This window comes from Myotis yumanensis, unplaced genomic scaffold (genome assembly GCF_028538775.1).
Source record: "Myotis yumanensis isolate MYYU_CA2020_CCGP unplaced genomic scaffold, mMyoYum1.0.hap1 SCAF_7, whole genome shotgun sequence".
NCBI classification, from domain to species: Eukaryota; Metazoa; Chordata; class Mammalia; order Chiroptera; family Vespertilionidae; genus Myotis; species Myotis yumanensis.
Genome location: NW_027223758.1, coordinates 22783476 through 22793541, shown reverse-complemented (window position 1 = coordinate 22793541; position 10066 = coordinate 22783476). Strand labels below are relative to the sequence as shown.

Genomic DNA, 10066 nt, shown 5'->3' with positions numbered 1-10066 from the left:
TCTCTGTCCCTCTCTTTTCCTCTCTGTGAAAAATCAATAAAATATATTTTTTAAAAATACTCAGGAATGACACTTTAGGGATATGGCCTTACAGTGGTTCTCAACCTTCCTAATGCCGCGACCCTTTAATACAGTTCCTCATGTTGTGGTGACCCCCAATCATAAAATTATTTTTGTTGCTACTTCATAACTGTAATTTTGCTACTGTTATGAATCATAATGTAAACATCTGATATGCAGGATGTGTTTTCATTGTTCACGACCCACAGGTTGAGAACCACTGCACAAGATGCTGGGATGAGCTGGAAGACCATCAGGTTCCCACTGGTGAGGACAGGGTCTAAACAAACTATGTAGGGCTGGGCGTCCTCTGGTTGATGAGATCATGCTGCCATTTGTAGGGAAAACTTGCTGTCGGAGACACCAGTGTGAAAAACATCACTCCTTGCCCTAAAATGTCTAGGCAGCTTTTGGGACTATAGGTGAGGCCACAAGAGGGCCCAACGCTGAGGTCATTAATTTGCTAAAAAACTTTTGGTTACTTACCAGGACCAGCTGTAGGCCCTTCCTCCAGTAAAAGCCCAACCTTCCTTTTCCAGAAGAGAAAAATCTCACAAGTTGGGACATCTTGGATAGTAGAAAACTTTTCAAATTTAATGTGAGGGCCAAAGAGCCCTCTTAGCTGGCATGCTGTTTCTGCGAAAACATTTGGTGAATATATGTTTCCGGGGTTGGCTATGGAAGCTGAGCTATCCAATGGTATATTTCCTAAGGACCTCTCTCAGGTGGCCACTTTCCTTTTCTCTGCATGAAGACCTCTTCTGCAGTCCAGGCTATCATTAAAACCCCATGGCCTTCTTATTACGAGTACTGATGTGGAATTTATAGACTCACTTGGTTTTGTGTGATTTCTCCTCTAATTTGTCACTGTCCTTTGCTATCATCTGATCCTTTGTTATTTCATTTTTTCCTCTGGAATTTTTTTGAAGTGCCATGCAGACTTCTTATAAAAATATAATATGGTAGTGTTAAAAATTATTTGGATTTCTCTTCATATATTTATGTTCTGGGTGGTTTTTGTTGTTGTTTTTTGCTTTTTTGAGAAACCTATCTTCTCTTTATAAAAGAGTAAATATGTCAGGAATGAAATAGCAGTGATCATGTGTGTCTAGAACTCTTCCACTGTAAGACATCTTCCAGTGGCCACTCTTTTCCTCCTATGAGCAATGCCCCTTACCTACATCGGACTCCGCTGTCTTCATAGAGGCTCCTCTTGTGTAGTCAGTTTCTGACTTTTCAAGATTTCATGGCATCCGTTTTCCTAGTAGTTGAGTGGCCAGTAAGACGCCTTCTTGCCTTGAAGGCTCATCACCCTCTTGGGGACCAGAGGCTTTGCCAGGGTAAACTGGTAAAAGCCACAGGCCATGCATTTGAGGTCTTTCTCCAAAGCAACATCTGCAATCTCTTCAAAAATGTATTAACAGCAGTGTCTTTGTGGTACCACACACTGGTCCTGGCTTAGCTGTGCCCCTCTTCCAATTGACCTTGCCATGAAGCTTTATCTCTTCCTCTGATAGGACACATTTCTCATCGGCATAGTGATCCAGAAAACTTACATGCCCATCTCATCACAGTAATTTAAGCCCTTGAAGCTGTTTTTGGGACCCCAGGTGAACAGGACACACATGGGAATATTACCTAGTAAGCCAAGGATGCTGGCTTGATGGACCGGTGCCATTCTGAGTGCAGGACCGCAGCAGCTAGGAGCCAAGAGAAGCTGGGGGGGGGGTGTGAGTGAAGTCGTATTCCACAGTCTGAGTCTGAGACCTGGGAGAGGATATGGGTGAGAGGGTGTCCTTGAGAGATACCATGAGAAAGAGGTTGTGGTGAAAGGGGCCAGGAGGAAGAGCAGGAGCCTGAGCACCATCCCTTCATGTCTGGCTTCTCTCTGCTTGGCTCAGGTCCTGGCAACCCAGCTTTAATCAACCCCCTCACAATGAGGCCCTTGTGACCTCACACTCCCCTCTCCCACTCGTGATTCTATCCCAGGAAGTCCCTTGGAGCTGTCCCTGCACCAGGAGCCCCATCCTTCATCTCTTGCTTCTCTTTCACCCATCTCATCTCCATCTAACCCAGCAGTTCTCAACCTGTGGGTCGCGACCCCTTTGGCGGTCGAACGACCCTTTCACAGGGGTCGCCTAAGACCATCCTGCATATCAGATATTGACATGACAATTCATAATAGTAGCAACATTACAGTTATGAAGTAGCAACGAAAATAATTTTATGGTTGGGTCACAACATGAGGGGCCAGAAGGTTGAGAACCACTGATCTAACCACTGTAGAGCTAGATAGCCCAAATTTTCATGAGCCAACGGTTGAACACAGGGGTGAGCTGTGTCTGAGAAGCCAAGTAGATGGGCTGCCCAGAAGCACCAGGAAGGTCTGGGTCAGAGATATGGGGCCATGCAGCATATCTGACTCTATCCCAAGCATTTGACCCTTCCCCTTTAAAGCACCTTCTGTTGCCAGTGGAAACAGGGCTCTTCTGCAGAGTCATAAGGAAAGCATTTCAGGGACCCACACATGGGAGGATGAGGTACAGTGGTAAGATTTACTGGAGTAGAAACAAAGGACTGCCCCCACGTGCCTCGGGTCTCATCCACCATCAAGTGGCTTAGTTTCATCTCACTGTAGAATAAGTCCTAATACTGGTGAGCTTAAGTGCTTAGCAGGAGGGTCAGGATCCAGAAATGAAATGCCATCATCCTGGGCTGCAGTATTGCAGCATAGTCTCAGCTCCCTACTGCCCTCTGCTGCTGCTGAACTACTGTACCCAGGCTGTGCTTGGAGCCTCACTTGGAGCTGTAAGGCTGCCGGGCCCACATGGCTCCTATGGAGAGAGAATGCACATGTGGAAAAAAGGGGATAATGCTGCTACCCAGACAAGGCCTTGGGTTTAGGAGAGATCAGGCTTTCTTTCAAACTTACCTCTTTCCTGGCTGTTCATGGGCTTGTGCTGTGGTCGGCAAACTGTGGCTTGCGAGCCACATGAGGCTCTTTGGCCCCTTGAGTGTGGCTCTTCCTAAGCCTTAGGAGTACCCTAATTAAGTTAATAACAATGTACCTACCTATATAGTTTAAGTTTAAAAAATTTGGCTCTCAAAAGAAATTTCAATCGTTTTTCTGATGATATTTGGCTCTGTTGACTAATGAATTTGCCGACCACTGCTAACCAATCTCTTTTCTGGATCTTTCTGGATTTTGTATCCTTTATCCAATCCAATCCTTTTCCCAGGTGAGACACCTACCCTTTATAATTTCCATCTTGATTCCTACTGTGCATGTCTCAGAGTAGGACCTCCCCCTCTGCCTTCTTGGCATATAATACACATTCACATTGAGAGGCGCCAATATAATCAGGTCAGAGAGGTCAAGGAACAAACGGCATCAAAGTGTTACCAGAGTGTTACATTTAACAAGCACCAGGGCAATCAGGAAGGTTAGGAGGGGGAGATGGAACAATCAACTTTTATGGGACACAGCTGCAGCCAGGGAGGTTACGGAGATGGCTGCAGCCCGGGAGTAAACTGAAAAGCAAGCAACCTGATAAGAAAGTGGACAGGCATTAATTCACAACGGCGCCAAGATTCCCAGAAGAGTGACCCCTTTGCTTCCCCCGTTTGCTCCCCCCGTTAGCTAGAAAAAGTATATAACCTATGCCTGAACCCTTAGTCGGGGCTCACGGCCACTGCTCTGCCGCGTTCAGAGTAAGTTGTGGGCCCCGACATATGTTGGAAGCTAAATAAACCCCTTGCGTTTGCATAGAAAGCGTCTCTTGGTTCTTTGTGACAGCGGCTTGCACCCCGGATTTTACATTTGGAGGTTCCACCGAGATACCGGCGGGGGTGAGAGGGACCCCTTATTTAGGGCTGGAGGCTCTCCCCCAGCGGGGAGGAGAGGGACCCCCTGTTTAAGGCAGGAGGCTCTCCCCCACTTGTCGCCGGGCACGCAGCGAGGTATTTGTTGCAGCCGCCTCTGGGTTCCAACAGACGCTTCTTGGGGTAAGTGACGGCGCCTTTCTGAATAGCGATCGCTTAGATATTGGAAACACAAATTTAGTTAGAGCTGGCAAATCTGTTTGGTCGGGTGGCTGTCGGGGAGGGGCGTGAGCCTCCCCCGACTGCGACAGACAGACGTGTCGGGAGGTCGCAGGCCACAACCCCAGGGGACGCCCTGGTGGAGTCTGGAGAGGACCAGGGACGCCTGGTGGACTCCTGTCTGTTCCGTCAGTTAGGTACGGATTCTGATTCTGGTTCTGTAGTTCTGTTGCCAGCTAGGTCAATTGGTTCTGTAAAACCTTCTTTTTGGATCCTTCGATTTTTGTCTCAACGCGTTGTGTCTGTCTTTGTCTTTTGTTCTTTGTTTCTTGTCGTTGGTGTGTTGGTGTGTTGGTGTGTGTGTGTTCTCTCCTCCACCCTCTGCTCCCTCCCTCCACCCTCTGCTCCTCCTGGATGGACGCTGTGGAATGGACTCAGACTGCTCCTTTGGGTATTGTGATTGATCAGTTCAAGGAGATTGCGGAGGCTTTAGAGCTCCCTCAGAAATTGGAAAGTTGTTAAGAATTGAATGGATTGTTTAAACTCTGAATGAATGTCGGGTGAAAGTATGTGAGTGTAAAGACGGGGAGGGAGGGGGGAGGGGGCAAGTGTGCTGGAGCGCGGTGCGCGGTGACCGCAGCCCTCGCCCCGGAGCCTGGCCGCGCCACGGGCCCAGGCAGCTGGGCTGCAGCGGCTGAGGCCCGGTCGGCGGCGGGTGCTGGGCCGGAGCTGGAGCCCGAGCTGCGCAGCCTGGAAGAGGCCGGAGGCCGGGAGAGGCGGCGGCAGCCCAGGCAGCCCGAGCCCCGCAGCTTGGGCCTGCGCTCGCTCAGCGCCATAGGCGGCAGCGCGCCTTCGGGGGGCGGCGCTGGGGGGCTCGGGCCGGGCGCGGACTCGTTCACGGAGCCTGGCGGCGGCGGCAGCTGCGGCCGGCGGTGGCCGGCGTTGGCCCCGGGCTTGTGTGGAGCGCGGGGGGGGCGGGGCCGGCGAGTCGCTTGCAAGAGGCCGGAGCAGCGAGGCCCCCGGCGGCGTCGGGTCCGGGGGAAGGTCTGGGAAAGGTCCCGCGCGGAGCCCACGGGCCGGACAGCTGGGGGCGGCGCGGCTACTCTGGACAGGAGCAGGGCTCTTCCCATGGAGATCGCGCCAGCTAGATGACAAAAAGTCCTTCTTGTAATTGAAAAGTTTTAAAATGTGTCTGGTATTTCTGTTCACATGTAAAGAGAAAAGCTGGTTTAAAACTAATGCGCGCAATTGTCCTGTTTTTGGACATTTAGATAGAGTTTTGAACTAGAGTCTCTTCACACATGTACAGAATAAAACCCAAGACTGATTATTTCCTAAGAAAAATAGCTAATTTTACCCAGGGAAGCAATGCAGGCTTGTTCTAGCAACAAGCCTCCAAAAGAAAATTCAGTAAGATTGCCTCTGTTACAAAATTTGCCAAAATACATGCCTTAATAATAATAATTGGATTTGAATCTCAAGAAATTATGTAGCTACAAATTTGCCTCTTGACTTTCCCAAGAGAAAAATGGTGGTTTTAAAGTCAAGGGCTGGGCCAGGCCTGTTTGCCAGCCTCGGTGTGGTTTTCCATAGCTGCTGGAAACTTGAGACCTTAAAATTTACTGAGTCAAACAATAAAAAAAAAAAAAATGTTCATCTAGGTATTATTAATCTGAATGTGCCTCATACAAAATCTAGAGGGTAGAATTGAATCTATTGGTTAATTGTGCCTTATATTTTTGAAGTTTACAAGAAGTCGCTGACCACAGAGAGACAGACAGCTATCCCAAGATGACGTCAACAAGGCCTGTATACTCACAAACTGATAATTGCTAGCTGTGATGATTCAAAGTTTTAATGGGAAATGTTATCTGTCTTTATTGTTTAAGTATATGTCTTTGTTGTTTAAAATTGTTTAGCTAGTGAAATTTTTGTTTGTATCTCCAAGAAAAAAAAAATGATGAATGTATTGCTAATCTGAGGAATGTTAATTACTTACATGTCACCTTAAAAATTAATTAAGGCTCAGAGTTCTAACTAACTGGAATGTACAGCTTTGATGTGATGGAGGAAGGTAAAGAAATACTTAATGGAAGGTCTGAGGCATGGTTATGCATTTTTGAAGGACATAGAAAGAAGGTTTGAAGGCTAACCTAAAAGAATGAAATTTGTAAAGATTGTGTATGTAATAAAAAGAAAAAGATAAATGTTAAAAGAAAGATGAATGCATGATAGACCAGTAAGCTGGGACAAGTAGAATAGGGAAACTAAACAAAAATCCTGTTTTCCCTAAACCAAAGACATTTGGAGTAAATGCTTTGCATTTGCCTCCCTAAACAAAGGTTAAATCGTTTATGTCAATCTGATTAGTGTCATTTGTTGTCCATGCCCAGGGACAAATGAAGTTAGAAAATAAGCCTTATTTTGATTAGTTCTTTCATTCAGGAGGAGCTAACCCGGTCCCTCCCTGCAACATGAATGATAAAATGTATGTTAAGAAATTTTAAAATTGCTCAAAACTCGCTGCCTTGGGTCCAGTTCTGCATGTATAAGAAGGGACAGAGTAAGGTTTAGTAGCAGGAGTGGAGAGGCAGGCAGGGCAGGAGCAGGCCAAAAGAAGCTGGCGAGGCCATCCAAACCACCCAGCCGCTATTGGCCAGAGCCGCCTGAGGCAGACCTCCTCGGACTGGCAACAGCTGACTCTGACTAGGACAGGCTGGGCTCTTTCCAACTGGGCCCCCATGAACCGATGGTCGAAATGAAAATCGGGGGCCAGACTGTGAACTTTATGGTTGGTACAGCGGCAGAGCACTCGGTAGCTACTCAGAAGGTAGCTCCCCTCTCAGGACAGGAAGTCACCATTATTGGAGCTACCGGGACCACAGCTGCAGACTGTTCTGCCGCCCCCGCCGATGTCAGTTAGGCGGCCATCAGGTGGTTCATGAATTCCTGTATTTGCCAAATTGCCTGGTCCCTCTAATGGGCAGAGACCTTTTAGCCAAAATGAAAGCAGAAACCACTTTTGCCCCAGATGGTTCAGCACAGCCCTGCCTAGGTGAAGAGACCTCTTCAATGATCCTGCCCTTAGCAGTGCCGAGGGAGGAAGAATGGAGACTTTATACCCCCCCAGCCAAAGGCCCCCACATCTGTTCCTGTCAGGCCCCCATCAGGGGACTTGGATGATGTTCCTGTTATCTGCTCAAGAGCCCAAGACTGTAAAGATACTTGTTCACTAAAAAGATAATTGTCTCTTTTCTTGAGAGGGCTCCAGAGGGCGCACGAGGACATTTGGCTGCGCCTTGGCGCCACCCAGGCAAAAGGCACCTCCTGGAGCCTCAATGGAAAGGTCCCTACACCCAACTCCGTGGTGCTGACGACCCCCACCGCTCTCAAGATAGACGGCGTCGTGACCTGAGTCCATCACACCCACGTCCGGTCAGCGGACCCATCCATGATCCGGAAAGACTTCGTCAAGCTACAGCGTGCTCGACCTGCCTGATGCTGGTAACATTGAATAGACTTAGATAATGCCTGCATCTTCATGGACATGGCTCCAAAGAGACAAGGACAATTTATAGAATCACATGTTTAGTAGCAGAAGATGTGGCTGCCTAAAGCGGCCATGATGCCTATATTATGTTTCATTGTCACATTAACCTTTAATTCTCTTGCAGGTTTAAATGTATGTTGACTATCCTGGAAGGGTACTATGTGGGGTGAGCCCCAAAAAGTAACGGGTGCCTAGCTGCCAAGAGGGCAGGTGCCCACCTGGGCAGGGAACAGTGCCCATCAGGTTTTGGTCTCTGTTGAGAGACAGCTAATAGTTGGCAGCCTGTGTACTGCTTGCAGGCCTTTATGACCATGCCCATGTCAGGGGTAGTCTGAAAAGAGAAAAAAAAAAAAAAAAAAAAAAAAAAAAAAAGCCTGTTTAGAGTAAAAAGTCTGAAGCATAGTTATACATAAAAAGAAAGTTTAATGCCAACAACTAAAAGGAATTGGCAAGGAAAGTCAGAAAATCTTAGAGTAGATCAGTATGTCTTTCTTCTTATGTAATTCCTCCGAAATTTGGCGATGCTAACATGGCAATACATTTCTTTGCATAGATTCAATAAGACCGGTTCCTAATAGTGGTTTTATTAACGAAAAACTTTGACTGGAGTATCATGTTTTAAAGAGCCCTGTCTAAGCTCTAAAGACTTGAAGCCAGTAAAAATGCCACGAAGGAAGCCTGGTATTCTGCTTGGAAGCCCTGAAGATGGCTGGCGCTGGAGTGTCAGGCCGATGCCCTACCATCACTGGCGGTTGGTAAGAGTAAAAGGGGAGCAGTAGGGATGCCTCTACGTTCCTGCGGAGCCCCCACACGCTCTGGGCCGCAACAAGTAGGAGGGCTACTGAGATGGGCTTAAAGCCTGGAGCGTGGGCTCAGGTGGAATTGCTACAGGTGAAGAATTCACCTAACTCAGCAGATACTGCAGGCGGGCCTGATGGCAGCTGGGTGGCATGGCTTCCTAGCCCTACGGGGCACATTAAAATTCAACCATGAAATTCCAGCAAAGGTAGTCAGTTACCATTCTTGTTGTGTTTATACAAACATCAGGACAGTAGATAAATTAATCTTAATTTGGCTTTTTAATAGCCATGGAGAAATTTTAAGAAGAAAAATCCTATTTCAATAGAAGTTGCTAAAGCTAAAATAGTTTCTTTCCTTATCATCAGGCAACAGTACTCAGCCTTAGCTGAGCCTGAGGGTCTCTAAGATTAGAAACCGTCCACAGAAAAAGGGGGGAATGAGAGGCGCCAATATAATCAGGTCAGAGAGGTCAAGGAACAAACGGCATCAAAGTGTTACCAGAGTGTTACATTTAACAAGCACCAGGGCAATCAGGAAGGTTAGGAGGGGGAGATGGAACAATCAACTTTTATGGGACACAGCTGCAGCCAGGGAGGTTACGGAGATGGCTGCAGCCCGGGAGTAAACTGAAAAGCAAGCAACCTGATAAGAAAGTGGACAGGCATTAATTCACAACGGCGCCAAGATTCCCAGAAGAGTGACCCCTTTGCTTCCCCCGTTTGCTCCCCCCGTTAGCTAGAAAAAGTATATAACCTATGCCTGAACCCTTAGTCGGGGCTCACGGCCACTGCTCTGCCGCGTTCAGAGTAAGTTGTGGGCCCCGACATATGTTGGAAGCTAAATAAACCCCTTGCGTTTGCATAGAAAGCGTCTCTTGGTTCTTTGTGACAGCGGCTTGCACCCCGGATTTTACAACATAACAAAGGAATTTCCCCTTTCCTGGTTCTTTCTCCCCCCTAATCTGTGGGAACTGACCTGGTGTTCCCTAAGGAGATTCTTCCTGTTTGCTCAGGTAGTAAGTCCCTTCCGTTGAGGATGCAGAGGTCCTCTGGGGAGCCTGTGAATACTGTAGCTTCCTAGTAAATCAGGCCCAATGTCCCATTCAGCTCCCTAGTTTATCAGGCTTTATATCTGATTCCATTTTCTCCCTTCCTTAACTAACTAGCTACCTACATTAACATTTCCAGCACACTCTACTGGGGTTTCCATGACGACAGTAAACAAGCTTCAACTGCCTTAAATTCCAAGTCCACAGACCACACCTTAAAAACAATTATTTAGACATTATTTTCTCCCAAAAGATGAGGAGCTTCCAGTGATATTTAGTTCATTTTCATAGCTTGTACAAATTATAGTATGGCATACTTCCCTGTACTTAGATTGCCTTCCATATTCATTAGAATTATAGAGTAAGACTATGTCATTATAGTCATGATCAGTCATACTTTTTATATCCAAGATGTCTTTGTACATGGGCAGTCTTTCTTTGGGTTCAAATCAAAATAAAAATCTGTGCTGTTTCTGTGTTATGCGTATCTTTTCCTGGTGAGAACTCAGCAGAGGGTTGAGTTAATCAGACATTCTGTTCAAAGTACAGGGTAATCATTGATCTCT

General features: G+C 47.1%; 1 long non-coding RNA gene across 1 annotated transcript; it reads left to right on the top strand.

The window, feature by feature from the left end:
- The first annotated feature begins 3965 nt into the window (after window positions 1–3965).
- LOC139013689 (uncharacterized) lies at window positions 3966–9319 on the top strand. The gene is made up of 2 exons (XR_011472109.1): window positions 3966–4671; window positions 5847–9319. It is a non-coding gene; the product is annotated as an uncharacterized lncRNA (long non-coding RNA).
- The last annotated feature ends 747 nt before the right edge of the window (window positions 9320–10066 follow it).